Here is an 8,899-nt window from a genome sequence, read left to right as displayed (position 1 = left end):
GAGTTTTATCTATAATTAAAAGCTTCCTCCAACTATAGTTTTCATTTTTTTTACAAACCAAACAAGGATTTTAATGAAAATTTGACAGAGTTTCCCCTTAATTTAGAGATCTCAACCAAAATAATTTATCAAATTTTCACTTAGAAAACAGTTGCAAGCATTAATTAAAACAAGCATGCATTCAAGCAAACATCAATTCCTATCCATTCTATGCACAACCCCTTATTATTTCACAATTTTCTAGCAAGCAGGAGTTTCGAGAAGGCGCCACTAAGTAACCTTTTCCCACTTCTATTCTAAAACTCTATCTTTGAAAAAATAAGTCCGGCATACATCTTAACCAAGTCATTATACTCAGAGATAGAAAATCAACCTGGAATATAATTGCACAAACTACGAAAGAAGCGAATTCCAATTGATCTCAAAGAAAATAACACTATCCTAATAAAGAAGATAACTTGTTGAATTCATAAGGTGAAACTAATTCAAAAACTAATTTGGAAGGAATAAGTAAAACTCAACATTGCAGTTAATTAAAATCGAATTCTAATTTCACTAAATTAACAACAGATAAAACAAAAATAAACGATATAAATTTAATGTAATTGAAAGAATTCACTGAACTTAAATAAAATCTTCTAATCGCTCAGGCGATGAATCCATTGGTCAACGAGGGTGGTCCCGTAACTCACAAAGTTTTAACCATTAAATGGCTAAATTATTGAGAACAATGAGTTATTTAAATCTAGGTAGAAATAATTCTTTAGTAGTAAAAACTAATAATAGTGAAGCATCAACCTCCGGAACTAAAAATGAGTTAGAAATAGCTAAGTTAGAAGAAGGTTTTCATAATTGGAATATACCTATAATAGATAAAAATGAAGTATATAAAAAGAGATCTTTCTGAAAAAGAAACTATTATGACATTCATGCTAGAGTATAGTTATCCTAGAACAAGTCACAATAAGACAATTACCATTTTAGAAGAGGATAGATTAAAAGCACATAGTAATTAAGGATATAATTTTATTCATATAGGATTAATACAATTTGGAGGTAGGCTGTCCTGTTTGAGTCCTAAAGTAGTCCCGCTGGATGCAAGACCGATCCACTACCCCCAGCCTCGTAATAGTGCCAAAGAAGATGATAGAGAAGGCAATTCAGATTATGTTGTTGGGTTCGGGTCGTCCAACGAGACTTCTTCCTCTGATGAGTATGTGCTGGAGACTCCCACCGGCGGTGGTGCTCGGTTTCTCATGCATCCTTATTTACCCATTTCTTAATTGTCAAAAGTTCCAAGTCATTATCACACTTTGAATTTGAACGCAATGCAGCTAGATGATCTTTTCAATGCCAGCCAATAGGAGGATTACAACACCAATAATGGGCTAAAATTTCGGATTGGCCATAAGTTCAGGAACTGTAATGCTGTTCTGATGGCGGTGAAGGACTACAGTATGCGAAAGAATGCAGAGTACAAAATTTTGGAGTCAGATAGGCTCAAATACCATTGTCGTTGCAAGCAATTCACCAATGGTTGTCTATGGAGTCTTCGTGTGGCACTACATCAGAACTTAAACTACTAGTATATTTTATGTGTTAATTTTGATGAAATTAAAGACTATTATGTTAATTATGTCTTGTACTGAATGTTGACATGCACGAGTATTTTGTAGGAAAGTGTGTAAGTTCAGTAGAGCATACACCTGTTTAACACCAACCATGTCTCAGAACCGTGCTCAGTTGGATAGTAGTTTGATTTGCAAGGTCATCCTACCTATAATAAAGACTGGTCCATCTGTGTCTATCCCGGTGTTGCAAAGTGCAGTGCATCAGAGTTACCATTTTAAACCATCATATCGAAATGTGTGGATGATAAAGCAGAAAACGATTGCTCAGATTTATGGTGACTGAAAAGTGTCGTACAACAAGACACATGGCATATTACAAGTTTTGCAGGAATGCCTCTCAGGTACGATTCACGATTGCATTGCTGTTCTTTATTATGGAAGTGACATGGTTGATAGAGAATGGAGCCAGCTTGATAAGGTCTTTTGGGTAATCTCTCATTGCATTGAGGCGTTTAATTACTGCAAACCTTTTGGATCGATGGATGGGACACACTTGTACTGAAAGTATGGAGGAGTACTATTAATTGCCGTGGCTCAAGATGGTAATAACAACATTCTGCCGATAACTTTTGTATTAGTCAAGTCTAAGACAACTGAGTCATGGTCGTTTTTCCTATCGAATTTGAGGCAGTATGTTACTCGGCAACCGGGACTTCTTCTCATATCTAATAGATCGTAGGCATTTGCACTGCACTAAATGCACTTAACAGTGGATGGAATCCTTGCTTGGCACATCATGCTTATTGCATACGTCACATGGCTTCAAACTTCAACTCACGGTTCAAATTGGCCGAGAGTAAGAGGTACATTATGGATACAGTGTATAGTTGATGAGCGGATATTTTGTACGCTTTTTGGGAGTAATTTCATGTAGATTTTAGCATGTTTCAGTTAGTTTTTAGTTAAATATTATTAGTTTTTAGGCAAAAATCATATTTCTGGACTTTACTATGAGTGTGTGTATTTTTCTGTGATTTCAGGTATTTTCTGGCTGAAATTGAGGGAGTTGAGCAAAAATCTGACTTAGGCTGAAAAAGGACTGCTGATGCTGTTGGATCCTGACCTCCCTGCACTCGAAATGGATTTTCTGGAGCTACAGGAGTCCAATTGGCGCGCTCTCAATGGCGTTGGAAAGTAGACATTCAGGGCTTTCCAGCAATATATAATAGTCCATACTTTGCGCAAGGATAGACGACGTAACTTGGCGTTAAACGCCAAGTTCATGCTGCTGTCTGGAGTTAAACGCCAGAAAAACGTCATGATCCGGAGTTGAACGCCCAAAACACGTCATAACCTGGAGTTTGACGCCAAGAAAGGTCTTTACACGTGGAAAGCTTTGGTCTCAGCCCCAGCACACACCAAGTGGGCCCCAGAAGTGGATTTCTGCACCAATTATCTTAGTTTATTCATTTTCTGTAAACCTAGGTTACGAGTTTACTATTTAAACAACTTTTACAGACTTATCTTGTACCTGATGACATTTTTTCAGATCTGAATTATACACTTTGTGACGGCATGAGTCTCTAAACTCCATTGTTGGGGGTGAGGAGCTCTGCAGCGTCTCGATGATTTAATACAATTCCTTTGTTTTCCATTCAAACACGCTTGTTCTTATCTAAGATGTTTATTCGCGCTTAATTGTGAAGAAGGTGATGATCCGTGACACTCATCACCTTCCTCAATCCATGAACGTGTGCCTGACAACCACCTCCGTTCTACATCAGATTGAATGAATATCTCTTAGATTCCCCAACAGAATCTTCGTGGTATAAGCCGGATTGATGGCGGCATTCATGAGAATCCGGAAAGTCTAAACCTTGTCTGTGGTATTCCGAGTAGGATTCCGGGATTGAATGACTGTGACGTGCTTCAAACTCCTGAAGGCTGGGCGTTAGTGACAGACGCAAAAGAATCAATGGATTCTATTCCAACCTGATTGAGAACCGACAGATGATTAGCCGTGCTGTGACAGAGCATAGGAACGTTTTCACTGAGAGGATGGGAAGTAGCCACTGACAACGGTGACACCCTACATAGAGCTTGCCATGGAAGGAACTTGCGTGTGAGAAGAGGATTTCAAGGAAGAGTTGAAGTTCAAAGGACAAAGCATCTCCAAAACTCCAACATATTTCCCATTACTGCACAACAAGTAACACTGTTATTCTCTATTATTTTAACTTACAATTTTAAGTAATTTGTAGTTTGGCCTTTTACAAATAAATCCAAATAACTTCATTAGCCTCCTGACTAAGATTGATAAAATAACATTGATTGCTTCAAGCCAATAATCTCTGTGGGATCGACCCTTACTCACGTAAGGTATTACTTGGACGACCCAGTGCACTTGCTGGTCAGTTGAATGGAGTTGTGAAAAGAAAGTAATCAGTTAGTTGAATTAGTTCTCTTTGGCACATGCCAAAGAGCCATTAATTAAGGATCACAATTTCGTCCACCAAGTTTTTGGCGCCGTTGCCGGGGATTATTGAGTTTGGACAATTGAAGGCTTATTTTATTTCTTAGATTAGGAATAATTTATTTTTGTTGTTATAGAGTCATTAAATTTTGATAGGATAGTTTCTTTTCAAAAATTTCTTTTCAAAAATATTATTTTTCTTAATTAATTGTTAATTTTTCGTGAGTTTAGTGTTTTATTCTAAGTTTGGTGTTAATTGCATATTTTATATTTTCTTTGAAATTTTCGTGTTAGTGTTCTTGGTTCTTCCTTGATTTTCAAGTTGTTCTTGATAATTGGTTATACCCTTTGGAACCTTTTTCAAAAAAAAAAAATTTTTTTTCTTGGATTGAATCTTGTACCAAACTCTAAGTTTGGTGTTTTCTTGTTAATCTTTCATAATTTTCGAAAATTTCATTAAAGCTTTCAAGAAAAATTTTAAGTTTGGTGTTCTTTCTTGTGTTCTTGGTGTTCTTGTGAATCTTCAAAGTGTTCTTGAGTTTTTCTTGTGTCTTGATCTTAAAATTTTTAAGTTTGGTGTTCCTTGGTGTTTTCCCTCCAAAAATTTTCGAAAATAAGGAGCATTAGATCTAAAAATTTTAAATCTTGTGTCTTTTGTGTGTTCTTCTCTTTCATCATAAAATTCAAAATTCAAAAAAAAAAATTTTATTTTCTAACCAATTTTAAAAACTACTTTTTCGAAATTTTTAATATAAAATCCAAATTTCAATTTCAAATTTTTTCGGAAAATTTTCACAAAGTATTTTCAAAATATTTTTTTTATTATATATTTCATTTTATTTATTCCACAATCCTTTATAAACAAATAACTCTAGTGTTCAATCCAACATGGAAGCACCTATGAATGAACAGTCCAAAAGGACTCTGGGGTCATATGCTAACCCCACTACTGCTTCATATGGGAGTAGTATCTGTATACCCTCCATTGGAGTTAGTAGCTTTGAGCTGAATCCTCAGCTCATTATCATGATGCAGCAAAACTGCCAGTATTCTGGTCTTCCACATGAAGAACCTACAGAGTTTCTGGCACAATTTCTGTAAATTGCTGATACAGTACATGATAAGGAAGTAGATCAGGATGTCTACAGACTATTACTGTTTCCATTTGCTGTAAAAGATCAAGCTAAGAGGTGGTTAAATAACCAGCCTAAGAACAGCATAAAAACATGGAAACAGCTGTCAGAAAAATTCCTGAATCACTATTTCCCTCCCAAAAGGATGACACAGCTAAGGCTAAACATCCAAGGCTTCAAACAAGGAGATAATGAATCCCTTTATGATGCTTGGGAGAGATACAGAGAGATGCTAAGAAAATGCCCCTCTGAAATGTTTTCAGAATGGGTGCAATTAGACATCTTCTACTATGGGCTTACAGAAAAAGCTCAGATTTCTCTAGACCACTCAGCTGGTGGATCTATACATATGAGAAAAACAATTGAAGAAGCTCAAGAGCTTATTGATACAGTTGCCAGAAATCAGCATCTGTACCTAAGCAGTGAATCCTCTATGAAAGAAGAAGCTAAAACAGTGACTGCAGAACTCAGTCCAGTGGATCAGGCTAATGAATTCAATCAGCAATTGGATTTTCTAACTCAGCAACTAGCCGAATTCAAGGAAATATTACAGGAAACAAGAATGGCTAACAGGAACATGGAAGTACAATTAAAGCAGACAGAAAAGCAACTGTCAAAACAAATAACAGAAGAATGCCAAGAAGTTCAATTAAGAAGTGGGAAAACATTAAATACCTCACTTCAAAGCAGCAGGAAACCAAGAAATGAACAGGGGGACACTCAAAACCCCTCTGAGGACAATCAGAGCCCAGAGAGGGATAAAGCTGGCGCTGAACGCCCAGACCATGCTCATTCCTGGCGTTCAACGCCAGAAACAAGCATGGATCTGGCGTTGAACGCCCAAAGGGAGCATGGTTCTGGCGTTCAAACGCCAGTGACAAACAAGGATGTGGCGTCTAACGCCACTCCAGCTCCTACCACTGGCGTTCAATTGCCAGTAGGGAATCAGTTATATACAAGTACTGATAACAACCCTTCTAAAAAGGCTTCCCAACCCACTTCTGTAGGTAATAAACCTGCAGCAACTAAGGTTGAGGAATACAAAGCCAAAATGCCTTATCCTCAAAAACTCCGCCAAGCGGAATAGGATAAGCAATTTGCTCGCTTTGCAGACTATCTCAGGACTCTTGAAATAAAGATTCCGTTTGCAGAAGCACTTGAGCAAATACCCTCTTATGCTAAGTTCATGAAAGAAATCTTAAGTCATAAGAAGGATTGGAGGGAAACTGAAAAAGTCTACCTCACTGAAGAATGCAGTGCAGTCATTCTGAAAAGCTTACCTGAAAAGCTTAAAGATCCTGGGAGCTTTATGATACCATGCACATTAGAGGGTAATTGTACCAAGCAAGCTTTATGTGATCTTGGGGCAAGTATCAACCTAATACCTGCATCTACTATCAGAAAGCTTGGTTTAACTGAAGAAATTAAACCAACCAGGATATGTCTTCAACTTGCTGATGGCTCCATTAAGTACCCATCAGGCGTGATTGAAGACATGATTGTCAAGGTTGGGCCATTTGCCTTTCCTACTGACTTTGTGGTGCTGGAAATGGAGGAGCACAAGAGTGCAACTCTCATTCTAGGAAGACCTTTCCTAGCAACTGGCCGAACCCTCATTGATGTCCAAAAAGGGGAAGTAACCTTGAGAGTCAATGAGGAGGAGTTCAAGTTAAATGTTGTCAAAGCAATGCAACATCCAAACACCCCAAATGACTGCATGAGTGTTGATATTATTGATTCTCTGGTAAGAGAGGTCAATATGGCTGAGAGTTTGGAATCAGAGCTGGAGGACATCTTTAAAGATGTTCAGCCTGATTTGGAGGAGTCAGAGAAGATAATAGAACCTCTGAAAATCCCTCAAGAAGAGGAGAAACCTCCAAAACCCGAACTCAAACCATTACCACCATCCCTGAAATATGCATTTCTGGGAGAAGGTGATACCTTTCCTGTAATTATCAGCTCTACCTTAGAGCCACAGGAAGAGGAAGCACTAATTCAAGTGCTAAGGACGCACAAGACAGCTCTTGGGTGGTCCATTAGTGATCTCAAGGGCATTAGCCCAGCCAGATGTATGCACAAAATCTTGCTGGAGGATGACGCCAAGCCAGTGGTTCAACCACAAAGGCGGCTGAATCCAGCTATGAAAGAAGTGGTGCAGAAAGAGGTCACTAAATTACTAGAGGCTGGGATTATTTATCCTATTTCTGACAGCCCCTGGGTGAGCCCTGTCCAAGTTGTCCCAAAGAAAGGAGGCATGACAGTGGTTCATAACGAAAAAAATGAACTGGTTCCTACAAGAACAGTTACAGGGTGGCGTATGTGCATTGATTATAGAAGGCTCAATACAGCCACCAGAAAGGATCATTTTCCTTTACCATTCATAGACCAGATGCTAGAAAGACTAGCAGGTCATGAATACTACTGCTTCCTGGATGGATATTCAGGTTATAATCAAATTGTAGTAGATCCCCAGGATCAGGAGAAAACGGCGTTCACATGCCCATCCGGAGTATTTGCATACAGAAGGATGCCATTTGGCCTGTGCAATGCACCTGCAACCTTTCAAAGGTGCATGCTCTCAGTTTTCTCTGATATGGTGGAAAAATTCCTGGAAGTCTTCATGGATGACTTTTCAGTATTTGGAGACTCATTTAGCTCCTGCCTTAACCATTTAGCACTTGTTCTGAAAAGATGCCAAGAGACTAACCTGGTTTTAAACTGGGAAAAGTGTCACTTTATGGTGACTGAAGGAATTGTCCTTGGGCACAAAATTTCGAACAAGGGAATAGAGGTGGATCAAGCTAAGGTAGAGGTAATTGAAAAATTACCACCACCTGCCAATGTTAAGGCAATCAGAAGCTTTCTGGGGCATGCAGGATTCTATAGGAGGTTTATAAAGGATTTTTCAAAAATCGCTAAACCTCTGAGCAACCAGCTAGCCACTGACACGCCATTTATCTTTGATAAAGAGTGTCTGCAGGCATTTGAGACTCTGAAAGCTAAATTGGTTACAGCACCAATCATCTCTGCACCAAACTGGACATTACCATTTGAATTAATGTGTGATGCCAGTGACCATGCCATTGGTGCAGTGTTGGGACAAAGGCATGACAAGCTTCTGCACGTCATTTACTATGCTAGCCGTGTTCTAAATGACGCACAGAAGAATTACACAACCACAGAAAAAGAGCTACTTGCAGTGGTTTACGCCATTGACAAATTTAGATCCTATTTAGTAGGATCAAAAGTGATTGTGTACACTGATCATGCTGCTCTTAAATATCTACTCACAAAGCAGGATTCAAAACCCAAACTTATAAGATGGGTGTTGCTTCTGCAAGAGTTTGATATAGAAATAAGAGACAGAAAAAGGACAGAAAATCAAGTAGCAGATCACCTGTCCCGAATAGAACCAGTAGAAGGGGCGTCCCTCCCTCTCACTGAGATCTCTGAAACCTTTTCGGATGAGCAACTGTTTGCCATCCAGGAAGTGCCATGGTTTGCAGACATTGCAAACTACAAGGCAGTGAGATTCATACCCAAAGAGTACAGTAGGGTGCAATCAAAGAAATTAATCACAGATGCAAAGTACTATCTTTGGGATGAACCATATCTCTTTAAGAGATGTGCAGACGGAGTAATCCGTAGATGTGTGCCTAAAGAGGAAGCACAGAAGATCCTTTGGCATTGCCATGGATCACAGTATGGAGGACATTTTGGAA

The sequence above is a fragment of the Arachis stenosperma genome, chromosome 3, assembly GCF_014773155.1.
Source record: "Arachis stenosperma cultivar V10309 chromosome 3, arast.V10309.gnm1.PFL2, whole genome shotgun sequence".
Taxonomy (NCBI): domain Eukaryota; kingdom Viridiplantae; phylum Streptophyta; class Magnoliopsida; order Fabales; family Fabaceae; genus Arachis; species Arachis stenosperma.
The sequence above is the reverse complement of the archived record's forward strand: the minus strand, read 5'-3'. Positions refer to the sequence as shown.